Source organism: Musca autumnalis, unplaced genomic scaffold (genome assembly GCF_047663935.1).
Source record: "Musca autumnalis isolate F117 unplaced genomic scaffold, ASM4766393v1 scaffold_2, whole genome shotgun sequence".
Lineage (NCBI taxonomy): Eukaryota > Metazoa > Arthropoda > Insecta > Diptera > Muscidae > Musca > Musca autumnalis.
In genome coordinates, this window is record NW_027411755.1 from 72,251,443 (window position 1) to 72,275,502 (window position 24,060).

Consider the following 24,060-nt stretch of genomic DNA (forward strand, 5'->3'; position numbering starts at 1 on the left):
CGTACGAAAGAGAGCAAATGTTTTGATTTGCTTTTGCTTTGTAGCTTGCGTGCATACAAATTTACTAACACACTATCATAAATTGTCAATTTTTTTAATACATTCACATTGTTGGCTGCCCTCTTCTTGGTCAGCATAAAATCATTATGCTCATGGCACCGACTCAAAGTTCAGATACGACTAGTTTTAATATGGCTATTTTGAATTTGGACATGTTAGATATTTAGATTACATTGAGCAAATTGTATAATTACACTTACCTTTATCAATTAAAAACGATATTATATAAACGTTTTGAAAAATCTGAAATAAAAAAATTGCAATTAACTATTATAAACATGCTTAAAATTTACACTACTTAATTATAAGTTATGTAACATAACTGTGACAAAAAGTTTCAAAGAATGTTTATATAAGATCGGCATTAACTTTTTAGTCCTTTCATTTTTAAAACTTTTATGTAATGCTATACAAGGCAATATAATGTGTTTTATTCAATGGCCAAAATCAATTGTAATCTGACCCAAGAATTCGTTAGTCACAATTTTTGTGATGCTATACTGAACACATCACGATGTCCCCTTGACGCCGTCCGTCTGTCCATTATAAATTGTAAACACGCTCCAGGCCGCAATTATGGACCGATCGTCACGAAATTTTGTATGGAGGTCGGGTTCAGATCAGAATAGATCGCTATTTTAATTGGTGATGATCGTGAAATATTTAGCGGGTGAAATGGACCAAAAACATAATTTTTATCCGATTTTGTAGCTGCTCTGTAGGTCGAAATAATAGTCCGATCGCCTCAAAATTTTAAACAAGGTAAGAGTATATCACAAAGGAGAAGCTTGCAATTTGAGATGGCGATCGGATAATATTTAGAGGGTTAAATGGACCAACACTTTTGTGTGAAAATTGTGAAAATTTTTAATATACAGCTTATATCTTAATTCCTGGAAGTGACATTCCGGACAAGTGAGATATACTTGAAAGTGGAACGCTTAACCTTTCAATTGATGCCATTTATATTGGTGTGCATGATCAGATAACAGAGTTACAGCCTTATATATTCCCTTATTTGTTTGTAGTGTAATAATAAACTCGCTAGAAGAAATGATGATCTGATATTCTTTAGCGGGTGAAATGGACCATAACTTTTGTATGAAAATTATAAAAATTTTATATTTGGTCGATATTTTAATTCTTTGAGGACATATATATTTCGCAAAGTTGCCTACATATGGGAAAAAAACTATTGACCTTTTCTCTGATGTAAATTGCAATAAAGTGTTTGCTAGATAACGGGACTACTGCCTAATATATAATGGGTTCTGTGTAGAGAACCACATTTTTATCCCATGCTACATATTGTCTCCAAAAGTTTATGTAACACTACGAAATATTCGTCCTAGACCCCTTATTTGGTATGCCGAAATTCATATCTCGACGAGATAAAGCGATTTAGCGATGTGTATCCGTCCATTAAAAATTGTAAACCAGCTTAAGGCCGCAATTATGGACCGATTGTAACGAATTTTTTAAGGAGGTTGGGTTCGGGCCAGAATAGATGATCGTGAAATGTTCAGAGAATGAAATGGACCAAAAACAAAGTTTTAAACAATTTTGTAGCGGCTCTGTAGGTCAAAATAATAACCCGCAATAGTTTAAACAAAGTTTGAGTTTATGATGAAGAAGAAGCGTACAAACCAACGTGAAGATCAGATAATACTTAGCGGTTTAAATGGACTGCAACTTTTATGTGGAACTGGTAAAAATTTCAATAACGTAGCGGTTAAACAACGGAAGTAGTAGTACTACATAAGTGGGTTTCATTACATTTTAGTTTGTGTGAACTAAATTTTCCTTTCCTGCTAAAAAATATCCTTTCCGCCCGACTATAGACTTTTCTTACTTTTTTTATAATTTATTAAATTACATTTTAGTTTCGAATTATCTTATATTTTACTATACCCCCATATGATGGTGGATTGTCATTCCGATGGTAACACCAAGGCTTTGGAGTCGAGGTAAAAATTGGCCGACTCCGACTCCAGACCACTTTTTAAACTACTCCGGCTCCGAATCAGACTCCGAGGTCGACTCCGAAAAAGACAAAATTGCAGTAAAAGGATTTCTGAATATGGGATCCCTCTCGATCTGTTAAAGGATTATTTATAGATAAATAAATGTTTTTACTATGTGGTTCGTAAACCCAGAATGTGTGTTTTGTATTTGTTTAGATTTCTTTACTTGTCTCCTTCAGTACATGTAAACTGTTTACAGAGAGATATGTATGTGTGCGAATGTTAAGTAGGGCCTCCCTTGTGCTCTTTATTCACGCTCGCAACCTATACATTGATTTTTGCACTTAACTAGAAGTGTTACCACTGATCTATTAAATAAAAAGGTAAATTTTGCCTAACATTTTGTTCTACATCAACATATAAAAGAAAGATTAATGATAATTATCTCAAAAATAGAAAATGCATTCGGAGTCGGAGTCGAGTTTTATTTACGACTCAGACTCCGACTCCAGCAAAATTTGCTAGACTCCGACTCCGACTCCAAAGCCCTGGGTAACACATCGAAATGTTCGTCGTAGACCCAATAAATTATATATATTCTTGATCAGCATAAAATTCCAAATCGATATAATCATATCTGTCCGTCCGTCTGTCGTAACCAAGATATAGTTCGCAATTTTTAAGGTAGAGCTTTGTAATTTGGTATAGAAGTTTCTATTACTAGGATGTTTGGTATTGAAAATGGGCTATATCGCTCCACGTATTGATATAACCCCCATAGAACGATTTTCAATTTTTTGTAGGTTTTAGCCTACTTATCACACCGAAATGGCCGAATTGGTTAAAGTTTGGTACATTTTCTTCGTTGAGCGTATACAACTTTCTACCTGAAATTTGTCGATTTATGTCCACGTCTTCACATATCCCCCATAGGACGATACCTCCCGATGATCTATTTTGAAGGTTGTGGCTTCAATATTCCACAGAAATGCAAGAAATTTGGTACTTAGTATTCGTTGTGGGTATAAAAATGTACACTCAAAATTTGTCCACGCCTCCATATAGCACCCATAGAACGGCACCTCCCAATTTAAACCTTGCCACCTGAAACTGGTGGGCATAGATCTACGTCTTTGTATAACCCCCATAGAACGGTATATCCCGATTTTCGGTATTTTTAAGGTTGTGGCCACAATATCCCACGGAAATGGCTGAAATTTGATACTCATTCATCGTTGGTGTATACTACTTCACATCTGAAATTTGTCGGAACAGCTCCACGCCTTCATGTAGCCCCCATAGAACGGTACCTCCCGATTTTCGTTTTTGAAGGTTGTGGCCACAATATCTCAACGAAATTGCTGAAAATTGGTATACAACTTTCCACATGAAATTTGTCGGTATAGCCTCCATAGACCGGTAACTTCCGATTCTCGGTATTTTGAAGGTTGTACCCTCAATATTCCACCGATATGGCTAACAGTTGGTATTTGGTCTTCGTTGAGGGTAAATAACTTTTCACCAGAAATTTTTATTTACTTTTCGCTATAGGTACAAAACATTTTTAAATGCACAAAACATCCTGTGCAAAAAATCAGACATTATAGGTCCACGTTTTGGTATAGCTCTCATATAACGATGCCTCCATTTAAGATTTTTTGAATATCTTTATCTCATTTTTCTACAGAATTTGTTGTTAGTTTGGATTTTGTGTTCCCGGAAATTACGGAAAATAAATCGGAAAACTATCCATATATATACACATACGTATATCCAGGTTTTATTCTAGCCGGCATTTCCCAACTTTATGTGTTTCGAGTTTATTTTTTTGTCAAATTTCGAAACGAAATTGCTGCAATTTAATACTGTGTGTTTTCAGAAGATGGAAAAACTCCATTCGGAAAATTTAATTTTTTGTTCCATATTTTGGAAAGAACACCGATAACACCCAATATGAGTTCTTTTAAGTGGAATATTTATAACGAGGGCTGTACGAAAACTATCTGGCCTAGGTAACACCGCATGTTGTCAGGCGCCATTTGAATTGTTTTTTTTTGGAAAGTTTGACAGTTTTTAGCCTAAACGTACTCAGGACAGTTTGCCATACGAATACGTGTTGTTTACAGTGACTTGAAAAAAAAAACACTTTGCAAAAAAAGGGGTTTCGGCTTTAGAAATGTACTACGGTTAATTCTGAGTGATACAACTCAAAAAAAATTATATGAATTATGTTCTTCTTTTTTCTTGAGTTTTCTAAATACAATCGTTGAGTAAAGACGGTAAAGGGAGTGAATAAATCACACGGTGCGCCGTAAATAAATTTAAATGGAAGGAGTTTACACCTGGGAAGTTTGTGCGGATTCTGAAACTGCAGTGTTCATAGATGAGAAAAATCAAAAAACTAAAAAAAAACTAAACAAGTAAAAAAGCGTTAAGTTCGGCCGGGCCGAACTTTTCATACCCTCCACCATAAAATATTCTGAACTAAAATGGAATAATTAGTTTTCATTCCTGTCCCCAACTTTAAGTGGGTACGTTAAAATGTCAGATAATGTACATAAAATGCTTCACTCGGGAGGCTCTTTTTTATGGTGCCTATATCTAACTATGTACATATCGTCGGTGTCATGCTTAAGTGTTCCATACGCCATTTGCCTGTTTTGAGATAATCGCATTTTAATGTTTTGCGTCACAACTGTGTGGAGCTGGCTAAAGCAAATATTTATATTTTTGACTTGAAATATTAGTAATAGTATATAGAACATATTTGCAAAAAATTTAAACGAATATGTATTGGAATATAAAAGTTATAGAAATTTAAAAAAAAGGAATTTGTATCGATTTGTTCCATATACGCACTTATGACACAAATGTGAAATATTGCAAATCACATGGAACAAAGTGAAGTGAAAAATTTCCATCTTTACCTCAATAAATTAAATACTTCTAAATCGAAAATTAAAGTTCTGATTTTTGAAATGTGTTTTTAAACTTGTAACTTTTTAAAATATTAATTTCATAACTGAAAAAAGTTGATGCTTTACCGTCGAGGCGTGGATATCTCGGAAACTAGAGCAGATAGGATAAAGCCGACTAGAAATTCAGAAAGAGCATACCGGAAAACCCTAGAAACCACCTGTATCTCAAAAAGTAAAAAATGGCGTATGGAACACTTAAGCATGACCCCGACGATATGGTGACAATTTTTGGTGGGCTAGAAATTGGGAGGTACCGTTATATAGGGGTTATAATAAAACATGGACCTATTTTGACAGTTTTCGGTGGGAGCCTTTAATGTCAAATAACTCCTAAAAATTGAAGCTAGAATCCTCAAAATACCGAAAATCGGTACATAACGTGGAAACTTCAAATGTCATTAACAGCTAGTTCGGAGGTACGTGGGCTATACGAAAATATGAACTTAAATGAACAATTTTTGTTGCAAAATTTTTGTTGGCTTTTAAATTTCAAATTACGGAAAGTTCGTCCAAAGATAAAGCTAAGGTACGGAAAATCGGGAGGTTTGTTTTGGGGCTATACCAAAACATGGACCTACTTTCGGTTAAACATTTTAAGTAAAATATTGGGGCTATGTTGAAAATTGTTGATGCAGATATCTGGTGACCACTACAACCTTCAAATGTCAAATTACAGTTAGCTAAAATTGCCAAATTACTGAAAATTGGGAGGTACCGTTATATGGGAGCTATATCCGAACATGGACCTATGTTGACAATTTTTGATGGAGAGGTGTTGTGACCACTAAGAACTTCAAATGTCAAATTACTGCTAGTTCGGTTTAATATTGTAGCTAAAATTATCAAATTACTGAAAATCGGAAGGTACTTTTATATGGGGACTTTATCTATACATCGACCTTTCTTGACAATTTTTGGTGGAGAGGTGTGGTGACTACTAAGAATTTCAAATGTCAAATCTTCAAATTACACATGATTCGGTTAAAACTTGTAAACATGGACCTATGTTCATAATTTTTTCGAATATAAGTTTTTTGGTCACTAAGAAATGTGACTTAAATGGGATAGGGGCTATTCCAAAACATGAACCTATGTCCACTAGTTATATAAGTTTATTGACATTTAAGAACCCTAAATGTCAATTTATAGCTAAATCGGTCTGAAAATGTAGCTTAAAACGTCAAAATGCCATAAATCGGGGGTACCGTTATATGGGGGCTATACCAAAACGTGGACCTATGTCCACAACTTTTGTTATATAAGTTTATTTACACTTAAGAACCCTAAATGTCAAATTATAGCTTAATCGACCTGAAAATGTAGCTGTAAACGTCAAAATCCGTAAATCGGGGGACACCGTTACATGGGCGCTATACCAAAACGTGGACCTGTGTCCACAAGTTTTATTATATACGTTTATTGATATTTAAGAACCCTAAATGTCAAATTATAGCTACATCGGTCTGAAAATGTAGCTAAACACGTCAAAATACCGTAAATCGGGGAACCGTTATATGTGGGCTATACCAAAACGTGGAGCGATATAGCCCATCATCGAACTTGACCTGCCTGCAAACAAAAGACGCATTTTCCCAAAATTTCAGACAATTTTGGTGGAGAGGTGTGGTGACCACTAAGAACTTCAATTGTCAAATGTTCAAATTACAGCTAATTCGGTTAAAACTTGTAGGTAAAAATCTCAAAATACCGAAAATCGGGAGGTACCGTTATATTCATTATATTCATAATTTTTTCGAATATAAGTTTTTTGGTCACTTAGAACCCTAAATATCAAATTATAGCTAATTCGGTCCAGAAATGTGACTTAAACGTCAAAATACCTGAAATCGGGCGGTAACGTTATATGGGGGATATTCCAAAACATGGACCTATGTCCACTAGTTTTGTTATATAAGTTTATTGACACCTAAAAACCCTAAATGTCAAATTATAGCTAAATCGGTCTGAAAATGTAGCCAAAAACGGCAAAATACCGTAAATCGGGGGGTAACGTTATATGGGGGCTATACCAAAACGTGAACCGATATAGCCCATCATCGAACTTGACCTGCCTGCAAACAAAAGACGCATTTTCCCAAAATTTCAGCGTTTTATCTCCATTTTTGTGGATGCTAGAGTGATTACCACAGACGGACGGACGGGCGTGCACAGATCGACTCAGAATTTTACCCTGATAAAGAATATATATACCTTATAGGGTCGCAAATGAGTATTTCAATGCGTTACAAACGGAAAAACAAACTTAATATACCCTCCATACTATGGTGGAGGGTATAAAAAACCGCCGGAGGGTTTTTTAAATAAATTGCGGTCAAAGTTCACACTTTTATGTGGTTTTTAAGTTTTCACGATTTTTAAGTTTTCACGATTTTGGTTTTTAAGTTTTCACCTGAAGTCGTATGGAAATGGGACTAAAAAAGTGTTGTAGTAGTAAAAATGCTGCACAAGATTGACCTTCATAATATTTTTGTAGGTGTTACCGTTTTTGAGATATAGAAGTTCAAATTGGGACAATGCACTGACCGTATCGCCTCCATATAAAACAATGCCATGACTACAATTAACATCATAAACTTATATTTATATATTTACAGCTACAATATTTTCCTTAGCCCCATGTCGATAGGACTTACCGTTTTCAAGCAAAATCGTGAAAATCTAAAAAACCCAAAAAATGTGAACTTTGACTGCGATTTATTTAAACATCCCTACAGCGATTTTTTCTTGTTTTTGGATTTTTGTCATCTACAAAAATAGCTGTTTCAGAATCCGCAAAAATATTTTTAGGTATAAGCGGTGCTTTTTCATAAATTAAATGCCGAATACATATTATAATGGGAAATTTTATTATTGAATCAAAAAGGTGAATGGAAATATTTTATTGGACAAGGAAGAAATCGCATTTAATATTGATAATTGGTAATTATTACTTGCTCGAAATATTACATTTGTAATAAGAATACCATCAGGATGATATCGTTATCGAAAATACACAAAGACGTACGTTAAATGAAAGCTGTCTTTATAAAATATAAAGTTTATGAGGGTTTTGTGAGCCCGAATTTCTATTCTTCGGACACTCATCAAAATACCAACAAAGTTGCCCAGTACACAAAGAAGGGAACGGTTGTTGAAAAACTCATGTGAGGAGGACATCCCAAGATGGTTTGAACGTGCTTGGAACTCTATTGTTTGTAGGTTCAAGAACGTATGTTCCGTTAGAATTATCCGGTTGATGAGAGAACAAGTAAAAAAGAACCAGTCGGCTTTAAAGATAGATTTATAGTTGGAGCAAAAATGTATGAACATTTGTAACCATTTACTTATTGTGAGGACGATGTTAATTGCGTAACTAATAATTCTTATTTCTATTTGCTTAACAAAGAAAGAGTTCTAAAGAAATTAGGGTACACGCAACAGTAATAAAACAATGACTTCAGTCAGGAAGTGAAAAATATGATGTGGGCGGACAAGGACCAACGGACAACAGATATCAACACTTGGTAAAGTAAATATCAATAAACATGGTCATTTCATTCGAAACAAGACAATGTAATACTAAAGGATTGCTAGCAATGTGTCCTTGTGTTTAACATAATAACAAACTCCGACCCAACCAGAACAAAGAACATTTAAGAAGAGCCCATTTGTTGTGGCCTCTTCCAATTTTTTCGAATAATTTTTTGATGCTCCTGCTACCATAAAGAACGACAGCAAAAACACACACACTGTGAAATTTCCATCTTAGCTTGTTTTAATTAAAACTAACTTAAGTTAAAACAGACATGGTCAAACATTGGCTTATAAAAGTAAGTGAAATGAAAACCAGTAGGTAAGAGGACAGAACGCAACGAATCCCTTTACGAATGTGTTTTCTTTAGCATGTTCTTAATGTATTCAGTACCTCTGATTAAAGTAAGAATATTAAAGGTTTTAACCACATCTTAATTGTTAGCGGATTAATTTGTTAATTTGTTAGCGGATTTCACTTAATTTCGCTAATTTTTGTTTGTTTGTTTATTGTTGTGTTGAGAGCTATCATGTCTATGGCATGATACTAAAAGGCTGTGTCATATTTAATTAAATTTATTTACTGATGTCTTCATAAATTTTGTATATAACGCTTGAATGCTTTCATAAACATTTTGTGGTTTCGTATTTTTTGTTTTTTTAAAGTAATTTGAAGTGACGATGCGGAGCATAAACATTTTAAATTTATTAGTGAACCTGTTTAATATTATATGTAAAATGTGTTTTTGATGTTAAAGGAAATTACAGTTTGTTGTTGTGTGTTCTTGGAATCATTTTAAGTAATTATTTTCATCATCACCTACATACTTATTTATATGGCCTTACTTATATGGCTAACAAGCAATCATTACTTAAATGACTCTTCAAGAGTCTTAAATAAGAAAGTATTCACATTATATTTACATGGCCTGTTAAAAGATGAAACCTCACTTATAATATCCACTGTTTCATCTAAACATTTTGAGGCATTTCATAGTGTCTACAAACATTACCATGATTTAATTCACAAAGTTTTTGCGTCAGACAATGCGGTAATGCAGACAGACGGGTTTAATTACCCGGCTTATTTTCATTCATTAGCTATTCAACCGGCATTAATTTTCATATGGTTGAAATGAATCTTTAATAATGCAAACGAATCATTAATATTCACCCAGATAATGGTTAATTGTTTTTCACTTAGAGCGAAATGAGAGGAAGTGCAAAAGAAAAAGTAAAAGAAATGGAAAGTAAAGGTAAGGAAAAACGGAAAATATTAGACATAATTTTAATTCAAAAATTTAAAATGTTTTTCTTGTAACTTTCAAGTTAATGTTATGAGAAACATATAAGGAATATCATTGTGATTGGATAATAGTTTGCAATTTCACATCTTGTTATTAGAAAGTCAGGATTGTGGGTAATGTAGAAAGCAAAGTAAATTAAAACCTGGACTTGTTTAAATATATGGACAATTAATTTTTTATACTTTGTAAATTAATATAATACTGATTATCGGTGATCATGCAGACAATGAGCTATAATTTCATGCTTATGACTTCCATATACATACATGGCTTCCTCCAAGCAAAGGAGCGAGAAAACTCCTTAGTCAGCTGCGGCATATACCATCATACCCACTCTATTAATAGCATATTCAACCCTAGAAATGTGTCAACAATCAATTTTATCTAAAACAATAAACACGGTGTGCCTTAACCAAATTTAAATGGAAGGTGCTTACACCTGGGAAGTTTTTGCAGATTCTGAAACTACAATGCTCATAGATGAGAAATATCAAGAAAAAAAAAATCGCCGGTGGATTTTCAAATAAATCGCGATTTAAGTTCACATTTTTATGGGTTTTTTAGGTTTTCACGATTTTGCTTGGAAACCGCGAATGCTATGTAAATGGGCCTACAGAAAATGTTGTAGCTGTGAAAACTCTCAACTAGATTGACCTTTGTGATATTTTCGCAGGTTTTACCGTTTTTTAAATATAGATCGGATGATTTGTTTTTTCCTAGGTTGTACCATTTTCAACATATATAAGTTTAATTTGGGAAATTGCAGTAATGTCATTGTTTTATAAGGAGGCGATACGGTCTGTGCATTGTCTCAATTTGAACTTCTATATCTCAAAAACAGTAAAACCTACGAAAATATCATAAAGGTCAATCTTGTGGATAATTTTGACAGCTACAATATTTTCTTTTTGCACATTTACATAGGACTTTCGATTTCCAAGCAAAATCGTGAAAACCTAAAGAACCCCTAAAAATGTGAACTTAAATCGCGATTTATTTGAAAATCCCTCCGGCGATTTTTTTTTGTTTCTTGATATTTCTCATCTATGAGCATTGTAGTTTCAGAATCTACAAAAACTTCCCAGGTGTAAGCACCTTCCATTTAAAATTAGTTAAGACGCACCGTGTAAACCATGAATATATAATCGGTGAGAATATTTCCATATTTCATAATTGTTTCCATCTAACATTTTTTTCTGAATTTTTTCTGAATTCGGTACGAAACTCTGCACAAGTTTTCGATTCTGATGCCGAATTCGTTCCGAAATCGAAACAAATTTGTGTGAAGGTGCCAATGAATTCGGAAAGTTTTGTCGGAAAAAAATCGGAAGGAACGTTAGAGTTTCTTTCCGAATTCTAAACGAATTCTTAAAATACTCGAATGAAAAGAAGGGAAATCTTAAGGGAATTTTCTATTTTCTGCACAATTTCGGAAAAAACTCATAAAGAACATTCGACAAGTAAGAAAAGTCTATAGTCGGACGGAGCCGACCATGGGATACCCTATACCACTATCCCTGGACAATCGCTCTCCACGGAACTTCTTTTCAATGATTGTGAAAATTTAATTATCAAATATCAGAGATGTAATGTATAATACTTATGACAAAAACCAAAAAGTTATCTAGCATGACAAAGACATTTTTGTAGCAGGAAAGGAAAATTAAGTTCACACAAACTAAAATGTAATGAAACCCACTTATGTAGTACTACTACTTCCGTTGTTTAACCGCTACGTTATTGAAATTTTTAGCAATTTCACACAACAGTTTCAGTCCATTTAACCCGCTAAGTATTATCTGATCTTCACGTTGGTTTGTACGCTTCTTCTTCATCATAAACTCAAACTTTGTTTAAAATTTGGAGCGTTATTATTTTGACCTAGAGAGCCGCTACAAAATTGGTTAAAATTTAGTTTTTGGTCCATTTCATCCCCTGAACATTTCACGATCATCATCAAAAACTAATCATTTCTATTCTGGCCCGAACCCAACATCCTCAAAAATTCGTTACAATCGGTCCATAATTGCGGCCTTAAGCTTGTTTATGATTTTTAATGGACGGACACACATCGCTTTATCTCGCCGAGATATGAATTTTGGCATACCAAATAAGGGGTCTAGGACGAATATTTCGTGGCGTTACATAAACTTTTGGAGACACAATATGTAGCATGGGATAAAAATGTGGTTCTCTACACAGAATCCATTATATATTAGGCAGTAGGCCCGTTATCTAGCAAACACTTTTTTGCAAGTTACATCAGAGAAAAGGTCAGTAGTTTTTGCCATATGTTGGCTACTTTGTGAAATATATATGTCCTCAAGGAATTAAAATATCGACCAAAAATAAAATTTTTATATTTTTCATACAAAAGTAATGGTCCATTTCACCCGCTAAAGAATATCAGATCATCATTCAAAATTGTAGGCATCTTTTTCGACCTATACTCTTACCCGCTGCATTTCGTGACTATTGATGTATAATTGCGACTTCTAGCGAGTTTATTATTACACTACAAACAAATAAGTGAATATATTAGGCTGTCACTCTGTTATCTGATCATGTACACCAACATAATTGACATCAATTGAAAGGTCAAGCGTTCCACTTTCAAGTATATCTCACTTGTCCGGAATGTCATATCCAGGAATTAAGATATAAGCTGTATATTAAAAATTTTCACACAAAAGTTTTGGTCCATTTAACCCTCTAAATATTATCCGATCGCCATCTCAAATTGCATGCTTCTCCTTTGTGATATACTCTTACCTTATTTAAAATTACGCGTTGATCGTACTATTATTGAGACCTACAGAGCCGCTAGAAAAATTGATAAATATTATGTTTTTGGTCCTTTTCACCCGCTAAATTTTTCACGATCATCACCAATAAGAATAGGGATCTTTTCTGATCTGAACCCGACCTCCATACAAAATTTTGTGACGATCGGTCCATAATTGCGGCCTGGAGCGTGTTTACAATTTATAATGGACAGACGGACGGACGGACAGAACAGAAAATAGGACGAATTTCACATACTTTTTCAGAATATCGAAACAAATTCTGATGTTTGAACCGAAAATCGGAAAATTATCAGATGTTTTACCCGATATTCGGAAAATTATCGCACGTTTGATCTGATATTCGGCAAAAAATCGGAATATTTTCGAAAGTTTTATCCGAAAATCGGAACAAATTCTGTTGATTTATACGAAATTCGGAAAATTTTCGGATGTTTGATGCGAACTGCTCAATAATTAGTTTTTTTATTTGTTAAACTTTATTTTATAGTATTCATTATAAAACACAGCCTTTCCTAATAAGTTTTCCATATGCCATCACGCTGTTGTTCTTTATTTGGCGTTTCTAAAATAGAGTTAACAATATTTATTATTATAAATAACTTTTTATAAAACTTCCCATTTTCATTTGTTCCGCTACGTCTAACTCACTTAACTGCTGCGAAATAACTGAAAAAACAAGCTACAGCATGCAAACAAAGCAATGAAATTTCCCTTGCCTTTTATTGTAGACAATTAACTTTCAACCGAAGTTCGGGAATTTTGTTCGTGAGAAAAATAAACGAATTAAAATTTCTTTTCAGATTATGTGCAGAGTACTCGGAAACTAATCGGAATAAAATCGAATTAAAATTTCCCTTCAGAGATTGTGCAGAGCACTCGGAAAATAATCGGAAAAAAAGGTTACGAAATTTCGGAAAAAAGTCTGATATCAGAGCCATCGGCAAAAATTGTTGGCTGGGTTATAAGGAAGACGTTAATGATACCGTTCTTTGCAATACTTCTAAATCGGCAACATAATGACCCCTGCTGCTGCAGGAGCGAGGAAGAAGAGGATACACATGACCATCTCCTCTGTTTCAGTTCTGCACAATGCAATGCAAATTTAATCGAACTAGATCTACAGGACCTTCTGAGATTTCCAAATTCATCAGAGTGAATATTATTAGCAACAGATCATAATGGAATAACAATCACTCGTTTGAAGTTGGTTTCCAAATGATATTGTTACGAAAGTAACTGGTAGATTTAAGTTAATTTAGATGAATTTTTGTTAATTTAAGAATTTAAATTGTAACGTAAGTTTTTATTAAGCAATGTATAAGTTTTGCAACAACAACTACTGTATAGAGTTTACTACAATCATGAAATTTTCGCTTAGTCTTAATTTACATTGTTTTTGTACTCTTTCTCTCTCTCATTTATTTTGACTATTCAGTTATGCTTCTTCATTGTGGCCTCCTCCCAGATGAAGGATACTAGAACAGTCGTAGCGGGTGGGCGATGGAGTTTTAATTTTGACCTCGACTTAAAGCCGTCAATGTAATCAAAAGAGTAAAGAACTAACCTGAATAGAGTTAAGCGGCGTGCTTACTAGTTACTAGAGTGAGCTGTGTACTAGTAAAGAAATTAAGCCTTGCGCGAATAAAGTCAATAAAGCATTGTAGAATCGTAATTTAAAACGAACCCTCTAAAACGAATCGTATCGGAGAATAAAACATCGTCTACCCGAGATTAAACCCTAATTTTGTAACAGTATTTTAATCATATTAGTTGAGGCTAAATAGCAGATTTCTGTCAGGTGAACTTGTTCAAATGAACTATTCCATGACATGAATGAACGGAACCATATCCTGCTCATTCATTCATATCGTTAATTTGAATCAGTGTTGTCAAACAGAGACAAAATAAAGTGTTACCTTCGCTAACGCCATTGAAATAACGTTGATATTAGATCATCACCACAATCGCATTTAGTATTTATTTGAAAGCTCAGCCGGTCTACTTTCATTTTCAGAATCTCCCCTTAATAAAAATAAAATAAAATTCAATAAATTGAAAATTTGGAGTACCTGAGCGACATTTGCTATGTTTCTAGTATTTTACCACTTTCGGTGACACAATTGGGATCAATGTAAAACTCAGAATGTCTTCTTTACTAATCGTCACCAACAAAGGAGGGATATTTGTCATTATATTTCAAATAAAAAATGAAACAAGTAAGAACAGCGTTAAGTTCGGCCGGGCCGAACTTGTATACCCTCCACCACGAGTTACATTGAAGTAAAATGGAACAATTATTTTCCTTTCGTTTATGAAGAAGACTAATTAACATATTTCAAAATCCTGCGGAAAGTTTTTAGACTCAAAGAAGACTAATTACCAAATTTCCGATATTTCGGTAAGATAATGTGGCTAAAACCTAAAAAAATACCAAAACTTAAGAAGTATGCTTCTATGGGGATAAAATAAGACGTGGACATATATAAGGAATTCTTTTCGGGAATTCTTTATAATCCCGTGGACTTATACCGAAAAAAATCCGGAGGAAAGTTTTATATCCCTAGGGAAGTCTTAATACCAAATTTTAGCCATTTCGAATGAATGTTGAGGCCACAACCTTAAAAATACCGAAAATCGGAAGTTAACGTTCTATGGGGGCTATATTAAGGCGTTGACCTATACTAACAAAACACTAGGGGAAAGTTGTATACCCCCAACGAAGACTTAGTACCAAATTTCAGTCATTACGGTGAGATAATGAAGCTAAAACCTTAAAAATACCGAAAATCTGGTGGTACCGTTATATGGGGGCTATATCAAAACGTGGACCGATATAGCCCATTTGCAATACCAAACATCCTAGTAGTAATATAAACTTCTATACCAAATTGCAAAGATCTTCCTTAAAAATTGCGAGCTGTATCTTGATTTCAACAGACGGACGGACGGACAGACGGACATGGTTATATCGACTTAGAATTTTACCCTGATCAAAAATAGGGTATCGGATGAATATTTCGATGTGTTAAAAACGGAATGACAAATTTAATTATACCCTCCATATTATGGTGGAGGGTATAATGAATGTATTACGGCTATTACGATATCTCCGTTGCTTCACCACCTGCACCAACCTACGTGCATCATTGTAAAGGTGATTTGTTCTTGTTCCATTGACAGGCTCTGCTTTTGGTAGGGGTATTCCAAAGGAGATATTCACATAAGAATAAAATGCCACTTAGTTGTGTGCATTAAAACCATTTAAATATATAATTTCATACGAATGCTTTCGTAATTGACTTATAGTCTCATCAATATTTATCAATACTTCGTATAGACTTCACAAACACATTCCCATGTTTTCATTTATTGAAAAGTTAATAAATTATTTCATTACTATTTTATTTAAATCTATTAACTTTGATTCTTAGTGGCCATCATACCCCCAAGCACTCATGCAAGTTAACATTTAAAATAATCATTTATTGCGAAACAATTTTACCGCCATAAATTTCCCACGCATCGGCCATATAGATTTCTCAACATAACATTTAACTTTAGTTGTTTTTGTTTCTTCAAACAATAAAGATGAATATTTTTATACATTCTACCCTTACATCAGAATTTTGTATAATATTCAACGAAAACTGTATCCATAGCATTTAGTTAACCCAATCACGAATGGCCGAGGCTTCCCGCTTTACATTTTGTTAAGTGGAATGAATGTTGGACGATGTTACTCTTGTTTATTTATAATACAATGTTTATGGATCTATAAATAAAATATAAATACACATACATACATACGTCTAGATTTACATAACCTAGAGGACATAAAAACGTTATGTGTTGCTATTAAATATTAAAACATTGAGAATATCTTGATAATCTCAGATTTAATAATGTATTTTTATGGTGTGCCAATAATGCTGTTAAAGGCACTTAAAGGTTTAAAGGAGCGATAGCCACAATATTTTTCTATTGAATACTTTACGGGGTGTCATTATGTGAGTGCAAGATTTTGTAATTAGTTGAATTGTGTGTGTGGAGAGAGAAACGTTCACTGAGAGCTATACAAATTTCCTTATCTCGACGAGATAAAGCGATTTTGAGATGTGTGTCCGTCCGTCTGTCCATTATAAATTGTAATCAAACTCCAGGCCGTAATTATGGACCAATCTCGAAATTTTAACTAAGGTAAGAGTATATGACAAAGAAGAAGCTTGCAGTTTGAGATAGTGATCAGATAATATTTAGAGTGTTAAATGGGCCACAACTTTTGTGTGAAAATTGTGAACATTTTTAAAATATAGTTTATATATGTATTCCTGGAAGATACATTCCGCCCACGTAAATAATATTTAAAGGGTAATTTCTTGATCTTTCCATCGATGCCAATGATGTTGATTTACGTGCTCACATAACAGAGTTACAGCCTAATATATCCAGTTTTACGTTTGTAGTGTAATCAGAAGCACGCTAGAGGTCGCAATTATAAATCAATAGTCACGATATTTTTCACGATGTAAGAGTTTAGGTCGAAGAACATGCCTACAATCTTGGATGATGATCTCTTATTACCTAGTGGGTTAAATGCACCATTACTTTTGTATGAAAAATATAAAAATTTAAAATTTGGTCCATATTTTACTTCCTGGAGGGCATATACCAGCAAAGTAGCCTACATATGGAAAAGGACTACTGACCTTACTTACTACTAACTAACGGGCCTACAGCTTAATATATAGTAGTTTTAGTGTAGGATACAACATTTTTCTCCCATGCTTCAATTTTCAAATAACGTGGAGTCCTAGCATATTAATTGCCCAATTGATTATTTTATACATATGTATGTATATTGCAGCATATGGTCGTTTCGCCAACTTTTTTCAAAATGCACTCGGTGTCGGACCCACCGGCTCCTGACGTATAATTGAATATGAATACTATTGGGAGTAATAAATTTGTTTGCATGCAAATTATTTGAATTTCTACACATTACACTGTGACACAAAATGGAACTCAAAGTCTGGGGGGTGGAAAATTTCTTTTGGAGATGAAAGCCCTTGATGAGTGTACTAAGAACCCAAAAGGAAATTTTCGCCATAGGTCAAGTTTCTGAGATATCGCGCGATGAAGTTTTTGATTTTTTCCCTATAATACTCGGGAAAATAGCTCCATATCTCTGTTTGGCGTTATTGTAGCTTCGTTTTGATGTGACATTTTAGAATCACCCCAGATGTCTACATAAGCAATAACCAATTGTTATGTCTACATACCTATACATAACCAATAACGAATATTCAGAAAAACAAAACATACTTTAATTCTAAACCAAGACCGAATAAATGCCAAAAATGACAATGAAAACGGGACAATATCGATTAGTTGTCAAAGAGAATCGTATCTAAAATCGTCTGAGCAACATTTTTGTAGAATATTTGGATGCTGAAAAATCTCATCATATGGTACTTTTACTATGGTTCAAGAAATAAAGGACGAAAAGGACATGAAAGGCATTGAGTTAGAAGAATGAAATGTTCTACAAAAAGATTCGCCAATCGATTTGACTGAAGACATGTCACCTCAAAACGAAGCTACAATAACGCCAAACAGAGATATGGAGCTATTTTCCCGAGTATTATAGGGAAAAAATCAAAAACTTCATCGCGCGATATCTCAGAAACTTGACCTATGGCGAAAATTTCCTTTTGGGTTCTTAGTACACTCATCAAGGGCTTTCATCTCCAAAAGAAATTTTTCACCCCCCAAAAATGCTGCTGCACAGTGTAATTTATTGAAATTTCTATAATAGAAGTCATTTTTTTTGGTTACCAAAAAAAATCGGTAAGAATAAATTGCTTATAATTTCCGTAATTTCTATTTATGCAATTTTTTTTAATAATTTGCATTGTGGACGATTTTAGACAGCATTAATGTTTAAAAAATTTTGAAATAAGTAATGAAACATCAAGAAAAATTAAATATTAATTCTCCCTTAAATTTCGGTCTCTCTCCATTTTGCTCAGCCCTTCTAAAAACTAAACAACATCGCGTCTGCTCCGTCGGAAAAGGTCGTAAGTCCACTTTTTTGGTAAATCGCGTTTTTGTTACAGGATGATAGTACAAGTCAAAACACGTCGTATGCTACAAAGAAAATGGTAGTATGTCGCGTTTTTCTATATGTTTTGCCCTTGTCGGAAAAGGTCGTAAGTCCACAAAACGTACAAATTTGAGTATGAAAAGGTCGTAAGTCCACAGGAAAATGTATACTTTAAAAGAATACTACAGCTAATGTAGTTCAGATATAATGTTTAACGTCATCCATGGTTGGGGTACAATGTAAAGAACTAGCCCACACCTTTGGATGATAATCGGATGATATTTGGCGGAGCCTGTGAACCAAACTTTTGAACAAAAATGTGATTATTTCTATATTGCAACGAAAACTTACATTTGAAATCTATTTTCCCCTATAAGCGAACTGATTATAAAAGATGGACTTCTGGCCTTTTCATTGATACAAATTGGGATGCTGTATGTGTTCAAGTACCTCATATATTGATAAAATTGTAAAAAAATCAAAATTTTTACTGTTTTTACTGTCGTATATCTTACTTAACTTTATCAACTGGTAATTTGTGGTTTCTCTAGGACATTTATTCACATAACGAGATTAGTTTGTATTCTGAATTCAATAAAGTAATACCTTCTAAGGGACGGGTAAGTGCAATGTTTATATTATTAAATGATTCTAAAATTATAATTGATTGAAATGTTATTAAACTAAGAAGACATCATGGTTTTTGCTAACAAAGAGCAGTATGAATTTGGAATGGAATTAGACGATGGTGTCATGGGTCTAGTTCCCTATGGTTTTCACGGTGATTCTGAAAGCTCTGATGATGAACTTCCTAAACGCAGGAAGACATTACATGCTGAAGATTCTACATGGTTTGCAGACAAAAACAAAATATGCAGTGAGTTGGGACAGAAATATTTGGGAAGACAAAAAAGGACACTATTTGGGATTACAATGTAGCTAAGAAACCACGTACATTAACGGAATTAATCATGAAATTTAATTGAAGGAAAAGGTCGTAAGGCTAAAATACAATACAACGTGTCGTGTTTTATATTAAATATTAGCCGAACCGGTCCACGTTGCTGGCCCTTGAAACAGTTTATGTTACCTTTTCTTATGTCAATTAAATTTTTTTGCATCGCAAATTAATTGGGATGTGCAAGTGAATATCAGTATAGACAAATTTATGGGAGAAAGTTTAATACCCGAAACGAAGAATAAATACCAAATTTCAGCCATTTCGGACGAATATTGAGGCCACACCTTCAAAATACCGGAAATCGGGAGGTACCGTTCTATGGGGGCTATATTGGCGTCAATACCAAACATCCTAGAAGTAATAGAAACTTCTATACCAAATCACGAAGATCTATCTTAAAAATTGCGAGCTGTATATTAATTTCAATAGACGGACAGACGGTCATGGTTATACCGATTTAGAATTTTACTCTGGTCGGGTCTTATTGCTAAAATATGTACCCAGGATTGGGGAAACGGAATAGTTCGTAAGTTTTATATATACGGCATTTAAAAAATAGGGCACAGGTGTAACCCGCTCCTCCGAAATTCAACAAAATATATAGCCTACTTCTACCAACGGACATCCCTGTGCATAATCTGAAAATTACATGGAATAAGTACTTAGGGTCGGAGATTCAAAACCGTTGCCTCGCAAATTAATTTTCTGACCGATACCTTCATAACTTTTGCAAAAAAACATTTGTTGAAAAATAGCACCCGCCCCTTCCTAAATTCAAAAATATAAAGCCTATTTTAACCTCGGATGTTCCTTGTATTTTCTCTGAAATTTAAAAAAAAATCGGTTCAGCCGTTTTTGAGTCTATGCGGAACATACAAACATAAACACATTGTCTTTTATATATAAGATTTCACACAAAAGTTTTGGTCCATTAAACCCGCTAATAATTATCTCATCACCATGTTAAATTGCAAGCTTATTCTTTGTCTTAAACTCAAATCATTCTTAAAATTTCGCTCCCATCGGAATATTACTGCGATCCACAGGACAGCTACAAAGTCGGGTAAAAATTGTGGGTTTGGTCCATTTCACACCTTTCGATCATAACCAACATCTAATGGGATCACTTCTCCACAAAATTTCGTGACGATCGGCCCAAAATTGAGGTCTGGATTTTTATTTCAATTGTTAATAGATGGTCGGACACACATAGCTAGATCGCTTTATCTCGTCAAGATATGAAAAAATGGCCACGGGAGGGGGTCTACGACGAATACTTCGCGATGTTTCACGAATATTGGACAAAAAACTTAAAATACCCTTTCCACATTGTTTCGTAAAGTATAAATATTTTATTTAAAAAACGTCTGTAAACTGTAGGAAAAGGTCGTAAGTCCCTACAAAAATACAAAACTGTACAAGGAAAAGGTCGTAAGTCCAAAGACATCCAATTATCTCCCAAACGCAACGGAATTTTAACAAACAAAGTACAGGTATTGAACCAGAATAAATAAACGAAAAATAATGCCTTTACCACCATAATAAAATTTTTAATACAGAAAGCGCTGTAATGTTTTTTCTTCCTCCTGAAAAATTTATTGTGAGGGACTTACGACCTTTTCCGACGGAGCAGACGATCGATTTTTAAGGTAACTGGGGTACCCAACACTAGGTTTAAAATACCGTTGCTCATCATAGTCAGCCAACGATGATTGAAGGGTAGAAAAATCATTCGTCAGTTTCAAATAGTTCATTCCATATTGACTGTATAACTGAGTCAACCGTAGCTAGCCAGAAAGAAGAGATGTGGACCGAAAACTTTGAAAAACTTAATTTTTCTTATTTATACACCAATTTATATTGCTAAGAATGAAACCCTCATAGAAATAAATAAGAATCTAATGTTAAAGATAGGAAAAAAATATTTATGTCCGGATTATCGAGGTACGAAAATTATGAGATGTCCGGATTACCGAGTCTACAATGTAAAAAGTTCTAGTGTCCGGATTACCGCGTTGTCCGGATTATCGAAACTATACTGTATGATTTACCCCGGAAAAGGGACCAGAATAGGGACCGTGAAAGAACTTCTTCAAAACAAAAAAGTAATAATAATAATAATAATAATAATATACAAATAGATCCGATACGGGTCCTCAAACTTCACTTTCCCAAATTTTGTGTGGGAGGTACTTGAAGGACGGACCGATATAGTCCATATTGCATCCTGATACATGACTGGATGAAATAATACGATGTGTAAAGTTTCGACCAATCAGAAAATCCCTTGAGAGTTATCTTGCGAATTTGCGGCGCAAGTACAATCTGCTAAAAAAAATTCAAAATGATTCGAGAGGACTCTTAAATTTCTCTTTTCCGAATTTTGGGAGCGATCAGATGCTGCAATATTTGTATAAAAAATCCAATTTGATAACTGAACTGAAAAATTCTCTGTCATGATAGAGAAAATTTGTAGCATGGGAGGAAATTGTGGTTCTCTACACAAAACCCATTATATATTAGGCAGTAGTCCCGTTATATAGCAGACACATTATTGCAATTTGCATCAGGGTGAAGGTCAGTGGTTATTATTCCATATGTACTTTGCCGGTATATGCCCTCCAGGAATTAAAATATGAACCAAAAATAAAATTTGTATATTTTTCATACAAAAGTAATGGTCTATGTCAACCGCTAAATAATATCAGATCATCATGCAAAATTATAGGCATTTTCTTCTACTTAAACTCTTACCTCTTGAAAAATTTCATGATTATTGAGCTATAATTGCGAACTCTAGCGTGTTTATGATTACACCAGAAACAAATATATTAGGTATAGGGTATATTAGGCTGTATCTCTGTTATCTTATCATGTACACAAACGCAATTGAAATCAATAGAAAGGTCAAGCGTTCCTCTTCCAAGTATAGCTTACTTGTCCGGAATGTCTCTTCCAGGATCAAATAAGGTGTATATTAAATATTTTCACAATTTTGCCACAAAAGTTTTGGTCCATAAATAGTATCTGATCGCGATCTCAAAATGCAATCTTCTTCTTTGTCATATACTCTTACCTTATTTAAAATTTCGAGGCGATCTGCCTGTTATTGCGACCTACAGAGCATCTACAAAATCGGAAAAATTTATGTTTTTGGTCCATTTTACCCGCTAAATATTTCACGATCATCACCAATTAAAATAGCGATCTATTCTGATGTGAAACCGACCTCCATACCGAATTTCGTGACGATCGGCCCATAATTGCGGCCTAGAGTTTGATTACAATTTATAATGGACAGACGGACACGCGGACGGTCGGACGTGCGGATACACATCTCAAAATCGTTTTATCTAGCCGAGATATGAAGATTGGTATACCACATTGGGTGTCTCCGACGAATATTTCGCGGTGTTACATGAATTTTTACCAAAACAAACGTATAATACCCTTTCCACATAGTGGTGTAGGGTATAAAGAGAGCTTTTGTTTTTGAAATTAAAATTTTCAATACACAACTGTTTTCCATTACACAAGACAACCCAACAAACCAACATTACTCGAAAAAAACATCATATTTGAATTATAAATTCTTGTGTAGCCACTGGAGAAGAAACGAATCTTGATTCTCTTGAAAATAATGAATGTTTATGCTAATTATTAGCTTATCCGTGTAATTGAAGAATGTATTTATGCGAATTATTTTTCGTAAATTTTATAACATCAGACTGAACGGTATGTTGCGAGACTATCAAAATGTTTGTGTTTCAAAATCAACACAATAACAAAATGTGTTTGTATTTGTATGAGCAGCCCTACTATATGCCCGTTTTCTAAAACATCTATTCGCACATTTTGTTTGACACAAACAAAATCCCATTATTATATTAGAGTGTCCTTGACATATCCATATGCTAAAATATTTGTACAAGTTTTGAAATTTAGCTGAAAATGATACAAACCAACAACAACCATGGACTTAACTAATTTTGTTCATCTAACCTGTCATATGCCTTGATTTACTACATGCCATCGTGCTACGATTAGAACCTTTTTCACAGTATTATAGTCAACAAAAGCAACAAAAAAGACAGGTGGTTACATGAACGGTCAATGCCATATTTTATTTTGGAGAGCATGTGAGTTTAGAAGTGTGTCCAAAATTTAATAAGAATTATGTAGTGACCATGAACACAAATAAAACGGATCCACAACAACATTTTTACCTACAACAGCTTCTACTGCTTATTTTCCACACATTTAACGTCTGTAACGTTCTATTTCGACATCTATACATAGCATTTAATAAAGCGATTTTAAGTTTCTACTTGAGGAATGTCGACAAACTA

General features: G+C 34.0%; 1 protein-coding gene across 4 annotated transcripts in view; it reads right to left on the reverse strand.

Moving 5' to 3' along the window:
• sNPF (short neuropeptide F precursor) overlaps positions 1-24,060 on the reverse strand; it is a 219,454-nt gene that overhangs the window by 126,212 nt on the left and 69,182 nt on the right. For 2 of the 4 annotated variants that reach the window (XM_073967928.1, XM_073967926.1), the window contains exon 3: positions 261-303. The gene's annotated coding sequence lies outside the window, so the exon portion shown is untranslated. Of the gene's footprint in view, positions 1-232; positions 304-24,060 lie in introns of all 4 variants that reach the window. The other 2 variants (XM_073967927.1, XM_073967929.1) reach the window with 1 other exon arrangement.